Here is a 16,394-nt window from a genome sequence, read left to right on the forward strand (position 1 = left end):
TGACATAGATTGTATACCTTTCAATTGTTCAGTTTATGGGGATGTGGAAAACCCATAAATTGAACAATGTTTATTATTAAGGTCATGGTAAAAAAGTGATCATTTGTATTTCATTAACTCATGTTACTTTGAATTCTTTAAAAAACTTGTTTTCTGTCGCATGTCTCCACGATGAACCGAGAACCCAAAATCAGAGACAATTGTTGATGAATTGTAGTAAACTCAGGGCCTTGTTTTACCACAGCAAAACATTTGTTTACAAAACTGTCACGCAACTCATTTACAATAATCCAAGTCAAATGGATCCAGTTGTCGGCTCAACCAATTTCATCAGACATTTTCCAAATATATTTGGATTCTTCTTTCATGGTGAGAGAAACGTTTGTTCTCTCCAAGCATTCACTCTGGGATGAGTCATTGATAGATAGATCATCTTGGGGCGAAGTATTCCTTTAATGCCGTTTATGAGATCTTCCAATCCCCCCCGAGGGGCTCATAACAGCATCACGACTTCCGCATGTCTGGCTACAGCTCGCTCAGGAGGTGGGACTCTCAGCTACTTCCCTTTCTGCCTTCTTCAGCGAAATCAACCGCATAATGTAACAATGATAAAGCCATTTCCCGTTACAATACATCAGGCTGCTATTGTGGGAGTGGATATTTCCTCTGGCTAATCACTGCTCCCATATCCTTTACACACAGCCACAGTTAAATCCACAACCCAGTTATATTTGCAGGATTTGGAATGGAAATGTGGGTAGTCATTGAGTCGAATGGGAATAAAATGTATTCTCTTTTCCCAGAGGAGTTGTTGAAATGGTCAGTGTTTTTTTTTTTTGTGGGAATGGTGACCTTTTCTTATTTGGAAACGAAATGGAGATGGAGAAGTGGAATTGGAACTGGGATAAGGTCAACTTTCCCAAAACCTCAGCCCCATGTGACACTCACACACACACACACACACACACTTTGGGCGTTCCTGTCGTGGTACAAACTGCTTTTCCATTCAGCCCTTCTATCATTTCCTCTTGGCGGTGCAAGAGTGTGTGTGGTGTGTATACATGTGTGTGTGTGTGTGTGTGTGTGTTTACCCAGGGTTTGACAGTTAAAAGATTTCTCTTAAAGGGCAGTGTTGTATGGATTCTCAGCCCTATGGAAACTTATGTTTGCTCTGTGCTTAATGGAAAGATTACAGAGATACTGAGAGGGCTGAAAAGAGTGAGATAGAGACGTGTGTGTGTGTGTGTGTGTGTGTGTGTGCGTGCGTGCGTGCATGCCCGTGTGGATGAGCTGCAGTCACGCTATAATAATATTGTGTGGCGTCTGCACAGAGCAGACAGTCTTTGCCCCTTCCTCCTCTATGGAACAATCAGTACACTGTGTGATGTGCAGGGCCACAGCACTCATAATGGCAATTACGTCTTCTGTGGCCAGATTTGCAGCTCTTTTTTTTAATGGTGAGAACCAAAGAGTCAGACAGGGAGGGGGAAAGAAGAAGGAAAAGACGTAGGGAGAGTTGAATTGCTGCACAGCTGCAGGGTGGGGTAGATCTGGGAGGAGTGGAGGGAAAAGAAGGCTAATACACAGAGGATAGATTTGTTCACATTAGCATATTTACAAGTGTTTATACAAGGCCATCATTTCCACTGGGGATCACTTTTCAAAATCCTGTTTTTTTCCTGCTCACTTTTATTGTTTCAGGTTAATTTTCACTCAAGTTCCTTTTAACAGTGTCCTCTTATCAGTGTTTTCATAATGTCCAGCCACCATATTCCAGATAACAGAAGAGAAGTGCTGATAAAAGTGTAGCATTCACTTATTACCTTATGCTCACAGAAACTATAGTGAAATTAGAAGTTTGCTGCTCTACCCTATTGGTGAAAGGTTGTGACAGATATTATGCATTATTGTACACCGTTTTATTTGAGTAAGATTTGCATATGTGTCCTCTAATTAGTGCCCTAAAAAGTTATGTGTTATTTTCCACATTTTATAGATGAGAAAATCACTAGATGTCGACAGCTGTCAGTAATGACACATAATAATGGTGACAAGTGTAACAAATCTGAATTTACAACTCAATATGGAACAAATTCGTTATAGTTAATTATAGTAAAGAGTTAACAACAAGGGACTTATGTCAGCAAGCTTAGGATGTTGCATAAAAAAGTAGGAAGGAAAACTTGGTTAAAATAAACGTTAGCTATATTTCCAAAGTTAATTGTCTCTTTAAAGGCATATGCAGGGATTTTCAATGGCTAGACACACAATTCAATGTTTCCTTACTTGTTTTTTATTTACATTTCTCCGTGCTATATTTGTGTGTTTTTCGCTATTTTACTTTGTTTTTTTTTGGAAAATCTGGTATACCTGTAAAGAATGCTTAAATTCAACATCAAAGCTAATCCACAGTCCTCTTTGTGATACAACCGCAGTTGTCAACTTGTATTGGGCATATTTTACAAGTAGAGTTAATGCAAATATCTTTAATAATAAATAACTGAATATCATAAAAAAAAAGAAGACTGTCTTAATGCATTTTTATCTTTTTTTACTTCATTGTTTCCCCCACTTCTAAAACCAAAGGTATGGCCTTAATTGTGTGTGTGTGTGAGTGAGTGACAACTGCTCCTTATCTCCACCTTTGTTTACCTGTTATGTTGCCATAGGAACTCCCACCTTCGAAGCCTATTGGCCAACCTGAAGAGCTGAGCGGCAGGTGAGACAATGCAGGTGCGTGGGTGTAGGGAGGGAGGAAGACATTTGCAGAGAGAGGAGGGGCCGGCCGACAAACAAAGACAAACCCTCCGATATAGAAGGAAAACAATAGAGCAATAAATGTACAGAAGGCTTTGATAAAGGGAAGAATGAAGTAGAAGACGAGTGATAAAGGGTACGTGACCTTTTCCTCAGAAACAGGAAGTCGCCAGTTGAACCGCTTGTGACGCAGCTGTCTGAGGCTGATGACGGCCATGTGTCACTGTTGCTATAGTAACCCAATCAGGGGCAAACATCCGGATGTCTGCTCACTTCCCATGTCACCATTATAGATCTAATCATTTAAATACAACATTAGTTCAAATTGATGATAAGGTGAGATTTGCTTTGGTAGAAGAGTAGGTAAGAAAGTTAAAACAATACATTTTCACATGAGGCAAGGGCAATTCAGAATAGACGAGTTGATAATGAGTATTTCACATGTTGATACAATTAGCTTATGTCTTTTTTTTGCCCTATTATGCTTTTGGGGGTTTACCCGTTACTGTTATGTAGGTTTTTGTGCATGTAAATTGTCTACAAAAGCTAAAATCCTCTATTGTTTTCCTTTGTTTTACGTCCTTAACATAGTGACTTCATACGCTTCTATTGGCTTGTGCCCCAATGCATTGTAGGGCAGTATGAGAAGATTCAAGCACTTTTTGAACATTAAAGCATGTAAAAAACATGTAGATGCACACTATACAAATGTTAAACCTGACAATGAGCATAATAGGGCCCCTTTAACATTATTTTATAAACAGTTATGCAGAATCTCTTATAACTGAGTTTAACCACATTGCATCATCACTCATCACCATGTACACCGGAAAAAAGAGGATGTAAGTGACAGGTTTCCTTTAACGTTAGGGTATTTATATCCTTGATGAATAAATAATACTTATAATCTTTTATTTCATGTTATAGTTGCTTATATATACATGATATATAATATATAGAGACATCAGCTAAGAAAATCAGTTCAAGTACTGATGTGAGGTTTTCACACAGTTTGTTTATTCGAAACTCAATTATTAATATTTTCGGTGATTTACTGACATCCATAAACTTGCAATCAAGAGGCACAAAATCAAGTTTGGTTGAAATCTGATTACCTGCACTATTGTTCAATTATATTTTCATCTCTAAATAATGCTTAAAAATAGAGCAATTGTGACTGAATATTTGGACATTTTATAGGAACCTGAGTAATTTTCATGTGTTTGAGATGGTGGCAGCTTGTTGAATTAACAAAATGAGAAGTCAGATTGAAAGCAGAGTTTATATCGTGCAACTGGGGCATGGAAGTGCACAAAACATACAACTAAAATCAACCTGGACTCCAGAGTATTACAAAAAGTGGAAACAGTTGCATAATGGTATATTGCAGGTAATGTCAGAGGAAGTAAATGACAAATAACAGCTTTTCATACCTCCAACTCTTTGGAGGAAATTATGAATAGGGTATTCAGTTTGTGCAGTTATGCACATAGGTCTTAAGATTTCCTGACATTACAAGACTTAGATTTCAAGGAATGAGGTTAGCATGGGCACAACATGGACACACTCATAGCTATGAATAATAGATTGTCGCTATGTAGAAATGCAGATATTCTAGTGTTGTTCCCTCTGTAGTCATCTCTGAAAGATTTCCAGCTAATGTGTGGTAAACGTTTTAGAAGAGGTTACGCAATTCACAAGAGGTTAAAAGTTAATGTTGCATAACTGAACTGTGACCAAAATAAAGCAACACATGGTGTAAATGGATTTGTTATCATAAAGACATTAAGGTCAAGCATAAGCAGCCTGGTGCAAGAGCATACTGACTTAATGACTTAACTGACTCATTTCAACTGAGGACAAAGTCATCAAATGATCTGATGGATTTGAGCTGAGTGGAGGAACTACAGTGAAATGTCCTGGTCTTAATTTGGAATAAAAAACAGAATTGTATTTCCTAGGTTAGGCACTTGTGAAGAAACTTTAACTCCGTCCAACTTTTAATTTGTTTATTTATTTATTTCACAAAAAAATTGTACCAACAACAGGCATAAAACCGACACAAAAAAGCTTTGAAACCTGAAAAATAAATCAAAAGAAAGCAAAAACGGTGAAACACATTTTTCATCAGACCTTATTAAAGGTGGGGTATGTAATTTATTTCAGAAACACTTTTTGTTATATTCCATGGAATGCTCTTAACATCCCGATAGCAATGAATATATGAAATGCTTTGACAATAAATACATAAAAAAATGTCATCTGTGGAAGCCGTGGCGCTGTAAAAAGCGACCAATCATTTTAGCCGGCCCTGCTAAAATAACTGGATGGCCTACCTGCCTGTCAGCCTTCCATCTCGTGCACAAACTTATCTCGTGCCCTCATTGGTCATGTGCGCGTTCGTGTGTGTTGGAGGAGGGGCTCTGTAAGGAAGTCTGAAGGAAGAGGCAGATTTTTTCCGGTTGTGTTCTTTCAAATTCTAGCGCACTCGAGCTGGTTTCTCCAAAATTACATACCCCACCTTTAAGAAACAGTTTATAACAAGAATGCATTTTAACATATTCTTTTCTTTTTACATACATTGTTGGTCAAACTAGCTTATAAGGTTTCATAAAAAGTGAAGACATTTATGGTCTGTAAATTCAATAAGACGCCAGGCATAAATCCAAGTAACGTGTTTCATTACAGAATGTGAGTGTGTACATCTGTCGAGGAAAATATTGAGACTAATGGTTTTAGCATAAAGTGAACCAATATTTCATAGTTTAGAAATGCATTTATTAAAACATGCAGTTGCCACAAAATTCAGACTTTGAGACGATTGCTACAGTCATTATTCAACATAGTGGCAATAAAATGACCTGTGTGTGTGTGTGTGTGTGTGTGTGTGTGTGTGTGTGTGAGAGAGAGTGGAAAAGAGACCAGTCTCCTGTTCCTGCTGAACTGAGCCAGCCGACATCACACACTGATTATCAGCACAGCAGGCACAGGAGACTGACCCAGCAGGGGGGAGGGAGGGGGGACAAGGGTGACACACACACACACACACACACACACACACACACACACACACACACACACACACACACACACACACACACACACACACACACACACACACACACACACACACACACACACACACACACACACACACACACACACACACACACACACACACACACACACAAAATCAGTCAAACAGACACTGATGCTCATGCAGAAATCAACACGTGGAAGCCAAGACAAAAAATTAATACAAACACAAATCCCCACCCCACATTAAATGAGCATGGCAGGCAGCAATGCAGATGACGACATGAGATGACATGTTGCTCGCCCTTCGGGGACAGGAGCTTCGACTCTAATGAGATGGCTGACATTTAGCAGGGACTGACACGCTGATGCCACACAATTTCAGCTTGTTCAGCAGATTACCAGTTATTACCAGAAGCTCATGGATAGTGATAACTGCTTCTCAACAGTTATCTTGACCACAGTGCAACACCGAGTCATATTTGGAGCACACACCTACTCCACCACACATGCTCGACACACTTACTGTTATGACTGATATGATGAGGATATCGGGGTCTTTTTTTGGTGGGAGTCTAATAGTATTTTTGTTCAATTGAGAAGGAACATGTTTTTACCTCTTTATTGCAAGACTGTTTTAAAAGAGGAAGTGTGTTTCGATTTACCGTTGTTTAATGCTAACTGGCACTGAGCTACACTACTTAGTCAATTTACCATCCACATTCAGTGCAGTTTTAACTGAATTTCCAGAAAATCCTCAAATAAAAAGAAAGTAAACTTATTACACTTTCCATCCATTTCGACCACTTTTATTAGGAGTTTGGCAAATTTGGAAATGTTTCTTTTGAAATGTCACACATTACAGATGACAAGTTAATAGGTAATGTAACTCTGGATTACTTAATCTATACATCTTTATAACCCAAATTAAGATTAAGAACAGGGCAGCAGAGTGCATTTTATATATTCCATATTTTCTCAGTAACAGATACTAAATAAAACACTGAGCTAATAAATAGGTTCTCATTCTTTAACCAGGTGCAATTACATCATTGTAGAAGAGAGTTTAATGACTTAAAAATTGACAGTCAACCTCAAATGCAGTTAAAACATGATGGAAATATGATATTCATGTTAGTTTCATGTAGTGATTCAATTTGGTATTTTAATTGATATCCATGAAAACAACAAGATGGATCCACTCTATATCTATATACAAGTAAATTAATGTAAATAGTGGTGGTTTGATGCAGTCCGGCCCCTCCCTGACCTTTACTCTCCTCCAGCAGGCTGCAGCCCTGTGGCGGCAGAACTTAACCACTGTGAACATGGCAGACACTCACTGCTCACATGTGGGCTAAGTCCTGCTGCCGCAAAGCCAGGTCGTACTGGCATCTGGCTTTTGCAGAGAGCAACAAGGGCGTGTATGCAAATTGGAAACACGGGCGTGACCATGTGCGAGTTATCAAATTAGTGTGCGTCCGTGTTTGTGAGAATTAGATGGCTATTTTCATGTCAGCCATTGGAAATCCCTGGCAATGTGATTCAGTCCTGTAGTCTCAAAAATCACTCTACCAGGAATTCCCCTGGCCATCAGAGACAACAACAACAATTTGTGGTGAGAGGAGGACTTTAAAGAATGCACAAAATAAATAAAAAACAACCCCCATCTTCGTCGCCTCTGATACTTATCGTGAGAGGTTCTTTCCCTCCTCTGTGTGAAAGAGTGAATTATAACAGTAGAGCTTCATCGTTGTCATTCACAGGTCACAGTCATTCTCAGCCCTGTGTGTGTGCGTAGTTCTTGTCAACTCCCAGACTTCCCGTGGCCTCTTATAAAAATAGCTTTTCAATGACAGAATGGAGAATTAGGTTAGAAGGAAGTGGCCAGTGAAGTGGCACTCCCTTTAAATACGTTTGCCCCGCTCTGTTCTGGCTCTTTATCTGTGCCCCTTGTGTGGAAAAAGAAAAGTCCGGAGAGCACTGTGCCGTGTTTCCTCTGCTGCTAAGCTAATGCTAAATCTCTCAGAAGAGTGGAATGTTCATGTTAAGTACAGAAAACTGATATTGTATTTATATTTTAATGCGTCTTATTACTGCCTGTCAAATGACACCTGATATAGACAAGTACATACACTCACCCCCCCCCCCCCCTGGAGCAGCACCTCTTATTACTCTGAATTCCTTTTTCTTCAATTTTACCTGTCTGGACATATTTTGATAATTGAATGTCATTCCAAGCTCCCAATCCACTTTGAAAGCTATTCTGCCATCCTATTCAGGTCTCTCTATTCTCAGCAGCATGTACAAGTTGTGAGTCAGTGGGACGCTTTTGGGGAACTCCAGACTCTAAATACGTTTTATCCGGATGTCTGTTGTCACTGTGGGGCTGTTGCAGGGCTGTGCTAGGGACGCAGTGAACTTGGAAATGATTGCTAACGCTGTATCACTGTCTGAGAGTTTGGAAAGAGCTGTTAGACGTGCAGATGCTTAACACTAGTTTTCTCAAGGCCAATGTTCCTTTCAATGGGGTCAAATCAACCAATGAGGCCAATTACTACACCTCAGAAAACACAGGATTTGAGGTCAGCTCTATTTAAACTTTGTGATTGTCTTTCTCAAACAGAATACTGTGGAAAAAACATTTCTGAGACACTAACTTACTTTAGAACCAGGTATCAAAGGTATTTACTCATAGAAAACAAAAATATCTACTTCAAAGTGAATCTTAACCCATCTTGTCTTGCCTTTTTTTTCTAACTGTAATCTTAATTTTAGTTTTCTCTTATGCGACATGCATTATATCCATGGTCAGTCTCCACATGTTCATAATAAAACGTTCCATCACAGAGAAGCAGGTCGTTTAGGGTCCCAGCACCCATCAAAGACAGTACGCTAACTCCTTTTTAACTCCACTCTTCCATCAACCCAAAACCCTCTATCCCGCCACCCTTTCATCTGGCAGTGGCTCGTCTCGTGTGCTATTTTCTCTGCCTTTTCATCTTTTCCATCGGGTTCTCTCTTCCCCTTCGCGTTCCCCCCGTCAAACCCGCAGCCGTTAATGTGTATGAGCTCATTCCTTCCCTTCCTTCCCTGTAATGACGGCGCTCTGGTTGACGCACGCTGTCCAACACCTCACCTCAAGACGCTGGCTGTGAGGATCCTAACATGTCTCACTTTAGCATTTGGCCTGTCTTTCTTTTTGAGTGCTACGGTGGCAACATGTTGTTAAAACTTTTCTCAAATTTGGTGTGTATTACGGTTAGGAACAATCACAAAGTGCTACCATGCTGGCTGCGACTTATTGGCATCTCATAGTTTGTGCCAACGTGTTGCATCCCGATGGAGGCATGGTATAGGAAAATGAGTGTCACTGGATGATGACCGGCAGCAGATGTGCAATGATTGAGTGAACATGTTTTTAGAGAGTGTCTTCATGGCATACAGCCTTGTGTGCGGGTGCTTTGAAGGTTTCAGGGTGTACACTTAACGCTAAGTGTGTGTTCTACTAAGTTTATATTCGTGCACACGACCTATGGAGGCCGTGTAGACGTGGCCACGGGCTGTTTTCTCCAAACCGTCTCTCCCCTTCAGACAGAGCGCAGAATTGACATTGCCGTTTACACAAGGGCACACAGTTAAGTGGAAAAGCCTCTGTTGAGACAGCTGGATCTCAACCCCTTGTTGTTTCAACACATATCTTCTCTCTCCCTATGCCCTTGCACACACACACACACACTAAGAAATGCACACATCTCAAAGGCCAGGCACAATCTGCCTCTCCGCACATAATGTTCTCAATATCAACAAACAAACACAGTTATCACAGTGGGCCGCCAGGCAAACATGGCATGTGCTTTCACCGGGCTTCTTACTCTGTGCCACAACCAGGAATAGTACAAATACATACCAATCTGACATCATTCACACGTCCAGGCTGTGAAGCGCTTCACAGAGCAAACAGTGAGCAGGGCGGCTTGTGGGCTGGCTGTTCGCTGCCATTGTGCACTTCATTAATTATTATGTATCAAACTGAAGCATATTTATAGTTTGTATATTTCCGTAGCGTCAGAGAATTTTACAGAGTGTGATTGGTTTCCGACCTCAACCTCATGAGAAATGGATCTAATGGTTCATGACATTATGTCAACACTTGAGCACAAGGGTTATAATACAGTCTGAATTCCTTGCTCAAAGGGTAAATTAGCCATGTTTGCTTTTCATCATTGCTGTTATATCAATTACACCTATAAAACACACTCGCCCTGATGAATGCAGAGGAAGACAACACTATTCAAAATAGTGAAGAGATGAGGATGAAGAGGAACGATGCATGACACAGCAGAAACTGTAACAGCACTTCCTGCAACTTACTTGTTGCTCATTCAGTTTCCTAACCCAACCAATAGAACTGCAAAACTGTAAAAAAAAGACTGCATTACAGAACGCATCCCAATGACTCAAACATAGTTCTTTGAACTCACACACCTCACAGTACCACACCCTGGCTCTCTAACTACCAGACAGACTGTGTGTCTGGGTATGTGTGCGCATGTGAGAAAGATTGTATGTGTGTCATGTTGCGTGTGAGGGAGTAATTATTGCTGAGGCCGTGACATTCAGTGACATTCAAACAAGGACTCGCGCTCTACTATGGGACCTCTCTGCTGCATTTTTCTTGAACCAAAGGGGAACGCTCATTGGCTGGCCTGGAATCAATGGAAAGCACCACATGTGGGACATTAGTCTGAGAATTAAAAACGTACTTCCAGCTCCAAATTGAACACAAAAAAAAGTAAAGCTATAGCCACAGCAATGAAGAGCCCAGCCCAAGCTCGTGGTCCGCTCGCTGCAGCCCAATGCGTGTAACCCTATCCTCGGCCTGATTCGTAGCCAAACACCCTCACCACCACCAGCCCTGTACTTAGAGTACAGCCGCCCTGCTGCCACTGAACCACACATGCACAAATGGATGCAGTAACTACACACACACTTTTATTCCACTACGCCACGGTTTCCTGAGCCCGGGCCAATTCCTGAGGATTGCTGCCGGGCACACCCACCCACCAAAACCAAGGCTTTCCTCAAAACCTTGATCCCCACCTTCTCTCCTCCTTCTACTCCTTATTTCCTCCAATCAATCATCCATTAAGCCTTTCCTGCTAGGCTTTCCAATCTATTGATTCCCCTCAGTAAAAAGGCAGATAAACTTCCAACAATCCTTTTTTGGCCACAGAGGTTATCTTAAGTCATACTCAGTTGCATACAGAGCAAAGCAACAGATCCATGTGTTGGACTAAATTAAGTAATTCTTATCTTGACTTTTCTATGTGCGTCATCATGTCAATGCTTCATTTCACCTTCCACTGCCTGTTCATCACTTCCAGAGGGGAACCAGACAGGACAGTGGACAGGAAGACGGAGACAGCCGGTCCTAGCTGAAACTGGATTAGCTACAGTAGCCGCTGGATTCCCTTCCTTTCATGGAGGTTTGGGAGCTCGCAGACTTACAGGGCCTCTGAACAATGAGAGGAATGTTCCAGCGGCTCTGGCCTTGCTTCACCACTACCATTACGTCTCTCGGCTCCTTTTCGAGAACTTTTTATGACCTCTGTTCCCACTCTCTTCTGCCAGCAACAGCCGCAGAGAGACGCACAGACTGACATACATGCAGACAGACGGATGACAAGCATGTGGCGTACGGATAACATACATAATGTGAGCAGACAGTTGGAAAGGAAGGCAGACAAACAGGTAGAGGCAAACTCATTATGCAATTATTAATTCAGACGGTTGGAGTTATCATCGCTAAAGCAAACAGACCAAAAGACAGAGTGGCAGACAGAAAGACAGGCAGACACAAATTAAGCCATCCCATTCAAAGGAACTATTTAGGGCTGACCTTTGTAATAGAGCCGGTCCAGAGTGGCAGACCTAAGATCAGGGCAATATTCCAGTGCCAACATTACAGTGCATTTGAACAGCAGGCCCACTTTACTGTCGCTCCGTGTGAATATCTGTCCCGATCAACAGGTTGCAGGAGTTGCTCTGAAGTGAGTGTGAAGTGCCCCTCTGTGGAAGACCAGTGATTCAAGACACACACACACACAAAGTCAAAGAAAAGCGTACAGATTTGCCAAGTCATAAAGTCATAAAACACTAAAAAGGCAACAGTCAACTTGATGCTGCACCTACCTGAGAGTACAGTTTTGACTCCTTTCCTCTGTCTCAATGTCACTGTCCTTATGCTCTCCAGGGTCACACTCTGAAGTCGAACTTCACAGTTGTCGCCCCCCCACCCTCTATCTCTCTCAGTGTTTGTCTGTGTCCCCCCACTCCTCGTCCCGTCCCGTGGGTCTGTTTCTCCTTCGACTGTGCTGACAGGAGTGTGTGTGAACGCGAGTGTGTCTGGGAGCCAGACAGGGTGAGAGTAAGAGAGTGGGCGGGCCCGCCTCAGAGCAGGGGATTCCTTTATGACGATGTCAGAGAAGAGGAGCCCTCCCCTTTCTTGTCTCCTCTCTGCCTCTCCTCTCCTCCCCTCTCCTCCCTTCTCCTCCCCTGTGCATGGCTGAGGCTGCTGCTAGAACACAGGAAAGGGGGCAGGGAGGTAATTGGCTGCGCAGCTGCTAATAAATGAGCAAAGACTGTTTGAGTCAATAGCAGGCAGGAAGACGGTCTAAATGTGCAGTGTTTAGTGGACAAACACTTGTAACACGTTGTTGTCAAGAGACGTGAAAGTTCCCAAAAAGCCAAAGAAAGTGAAGATTTCTGTCTTTGTCTGACAATATCAAAGGGAACGTTATTATCCTACAGGCAATGATACAGGTAAGATGTCGGATTATGCTCTCTATATTAAACTGGTTTTCAGAGGTTTGTTTTGCTTTTCTCCGATAGTGTACACTTGTGTTTGCATCATGTGGATATTTGTATTTGTTAAAATAGGATATGATATAAGACCTTTAATAGTACAAATAACTTTTCAAAGAATTACAGACAAAATTATCGTAAAAAAGGCCCACAGGATATAAAACCAAGGTAAAAGTCATACATGTTTTTGTTGAGTATTATGAAGTCTATTGAAAGATGGCAAAGAGACATTTGAAGCTGAGGATTTTTTGACAGATACGCAACCATGCTGAAATAGTGATAAAATCGTTACCTTATCAATTCTGAATGTTTTTGATCAAGTTGGTGAGAAGTGACTTTGTCTCTTGTTTTGGTGAAACTTTAAGCTGCTTTTACCCAGAGGGACGTAAACTGGGGCAAAAGTGCAGGGTTTCAGTTATCAAAGCAAAAAGAGATACACAAATGTTCCAGATAACTTAAGCCTGATGCTTTTCAAATATGAAAATGAGTGAGAGAAATCTTTGGGTATGATTCAACAGATAACATGTAATTAGTGAGTTTGCGTGACACTCTTTGTGGTGTCACAGCCAGGGCAATTCTTCTTCCATGTGTTTTACTGATAGCGAATATAAATCATCATATATGCATCACCACTGTTTTAAATCAACGATTACTAGTTGTGTTTTCACTTAGAAAACATCTGAAACGTATGAACATCAAGGTCTTTGCAGATTCAAACCTGGGTTAGGCTGTTGTAGTTTTGCGTGTGTATGTGTGTGTGTGTGAGGTGTTTGTGTTCAAACCAAGCTTGATCTGCACCTGTCAATAATAGGACCCTCTTCCATCTACACACTAGTCTCTACCCTTCCCCACAGAGAGACAGTAACATGAGCTTCAGAGAGGGGCTATTAGAGGCTTTATGACTTCCCCTTCTTTCCCCGAAGCCTTTGGGTTTGTGTGTTTGTTTGTGTGTGTGTGTGTGTGTGTGTGTGTGTGTGTGTGTGTGTGTGTGTGTGTGTGTGTGAGCGGCACAGACAACCACGCCCCTGCGAGGGAGCGGACGTCACACATTCCACAATCACATACACACTCATGTGTCTCTTAGCAACACATACACAGCTTAGTGAAATGACTATGCCAGTAAGACACATGACCGCGGCACATCGTTTATCCTCAGATGGGATAATGTTTTGTTTATGGACCTCAGTTTCTATGTTTTCTTCGTCGGGGATTTACAACTTTGCATAGCTGCCGGATTTGAACGAAGTCTAATGAATACCTTAACTTTTTGATTGTTGGTTAGCAAAGATTACTTGTGGTGTGGCTGAAAACTTTCCCAATCTGCATCATGTGTTTTTTCTCTTTGTGTGTATATTTGTATCAATGCATGAACGCTGATTATCTGTTCAAATTAGGCCATTGCAAGACTCATTGTATGAAAATACAATGAGTCTTGCCCTGAAAAGTCTAAAGACACTGTAGTATGTGATAAACTCGTCTCTGGTAAAAAAAAAAAAAAAGCCCCAAAAACGTTTCCATCCCCGGTCTGTGGTCTAAACCTCAGTGCGTGCCGTGCACACTCCCCTTTCATTTTGCCTCACAAAGATGACAATTAGCGTATCCGCACGCAACACCAGTACTGTAATGAGTGAGATGACACACATCTGTAGCAAAGATTCTCTCAAAAGCTACTCAACAACTTTCATTTCTGACCAATACCACCTCTTTCAGCCTGGATGAAATATGATCCAAATAAACCTGGTATGAAGCTGTAGATAGGCAGCCATTTCTGGCTTCTTTTCAACCAATGCCAGTTAACTGAGAGCAACTCTGGTGCGCAATGTTCTGCAATCATTCCAGCTGGCAGTAAAAACTGATGCTGCAAGAGACTGCTGCTTCTTCTTACCCTGAGGGCATAGTTTTTATGATTCTGTTAAACATGATCTACTATATATATATATTATCTACTATAGACATATCTACACTAGTGGAAAGTGTAGTGATATGTTAGCATGGTTGTAAATGCTCCAGCTGCGTATGTCTTTCAACTGATGTGTCCATTTTCAAAAGATAACGTGCAGGTGTACCGATGGCAATGTGTGAGTGTGTGTGCAGTTTGTGTAAGCATGTGTGTATAATAAAGAAGTCATTCATTACAACTTTGACCTCGAAGGTCACTGTTAGCTGCAGATCTAGAGCTCCAGTGGGTGAATGTGTCGTCTTTAGTTAATGGTTCATTGAGAATATTGCTACACTGTACTGTATATCCTGTTTTACGTTAAAGGTCGATGTACAGACCTTTATGTTTTTGACTGTAAAAACTGTTTCAAATCATGACTTTCAATGTTTAATCGCACAGTTATTTTTGATAGTGTATGTGTAACGAAGACTGGGTCTCAAACAGATCATCAAAATAGTGCTGCTTTAAATAGCTGCAGGTGTGCTCATTTCAAAAGTACCATGTTAACCAGGAAGCATGGGTAACACCATTTCCTAATAACTAAAAATGTCATTGTTTGGGGGTTTAATAATCAGAAATGAGTAGAATCTGATGATTCATTATTTTAAGATAACTGGGTGTAAATGTGTAGCTTATTAGAATTAAGTTAATTAATTTGATCAACAGTTGGTTGGCCTATGGGGAGGGGCTTAATAAGCCTCTCGCCACAAATGCTTTGGGGGAGTCTGATGGTGGCTGTATAGCAGACAGGTGACCATAACAACTTTTTTTCAGCAAGCTGTATATGTATATTTTTCACTCTCTGTTTTTGAGTTGGACGTCCAAGAGAGTTAGTTTTTTCCACATTTTTTTGTATATTAAATTTGTTTTTGTCATCTTATAATTATATTCTTAGTTATTTGACCCAAAGCTTTTGTAAAAAAAAGTGTTTTGTGTCAAACGGCTTGTACTGTATGCATGTGTGTTTGTGTGTGTGTGTGTGTGTGTATGTATGTGTGTGTGTGTGTGTGTGTGTGTGTGTGTACTGTTTGCATGCCTAGATGTGTGTGGGTCACACGGGATGTTTGACTTGACCGTCTTAGACAGTGAGTCAGACGACAGTGAGTCAGACGACAGTAAGCGACTCTAATCTGGGCCACTGGGTTTGGGAGTCAAAAACAGAAAAAAAACTCCATCGACTTCCATTCGGTTGTCATGGTGAGTCAGATCCAATTATGCAACAAGCAGTGGAAAATGGTTTTGGAGAGAGAAAGAAAATGTAGGAGAGCGAGAGAAATAGCTACTGTCGGTGCCAGCTGATCTGTGAGGTTTGAACGTTAAACTTATTTAACCAGACACGTTGGCTGGAAAGGCTTTCGTATTGACAGCAGCAGTTTCTGCACGGAGAGGCAAAACTTGTCAGTATGGAGTCCTTCGTTGTCTCTTTTTACATTTTGCAACTTTTGAATGCAAGTCAGCAGAATGGTAATACCATGTATAAGGGCAATGGCATTGGTGGAGGTACATTTACTTAAAGGTGGGGTATGTAATTTATTTCAGAAACACTTTTTGTTATATTCCATGGAATGCTCTTAACATCCCGATAGCAATGAATATATTAAATGCTTTGACAATAAATACATAAAAATGTTTAATCTGTGGAAGCTGTGGCGCTGTAAAAAGCACGACCAATCATTTTAGCCGGCCCGGCTAAAATAACTGGATGGCCTGCCTGCCTGTCAGCCTTCCATCTCGTGCACAAACTTATCTCGTGCCCTCATTGGTCATGTGCGCGTTCGTGTGTGTTGGAGGAGGG

This window comes from Trematomus bernacchii, unplaced genomic scaffold, assembly GCF_902827165.1.
Source record: "Trematomus bernacchii unplaced genomic scaffold, fTreBer1.1, whole genome shotgun sequence".
NCBI classification, from domain to species: domain Eukaryota; kingdom Metazoa; phylum Chordata; class Actinopteri; order Perciformes; family Nototheniidae; genus Trematomus; species Trematomus bernacchii.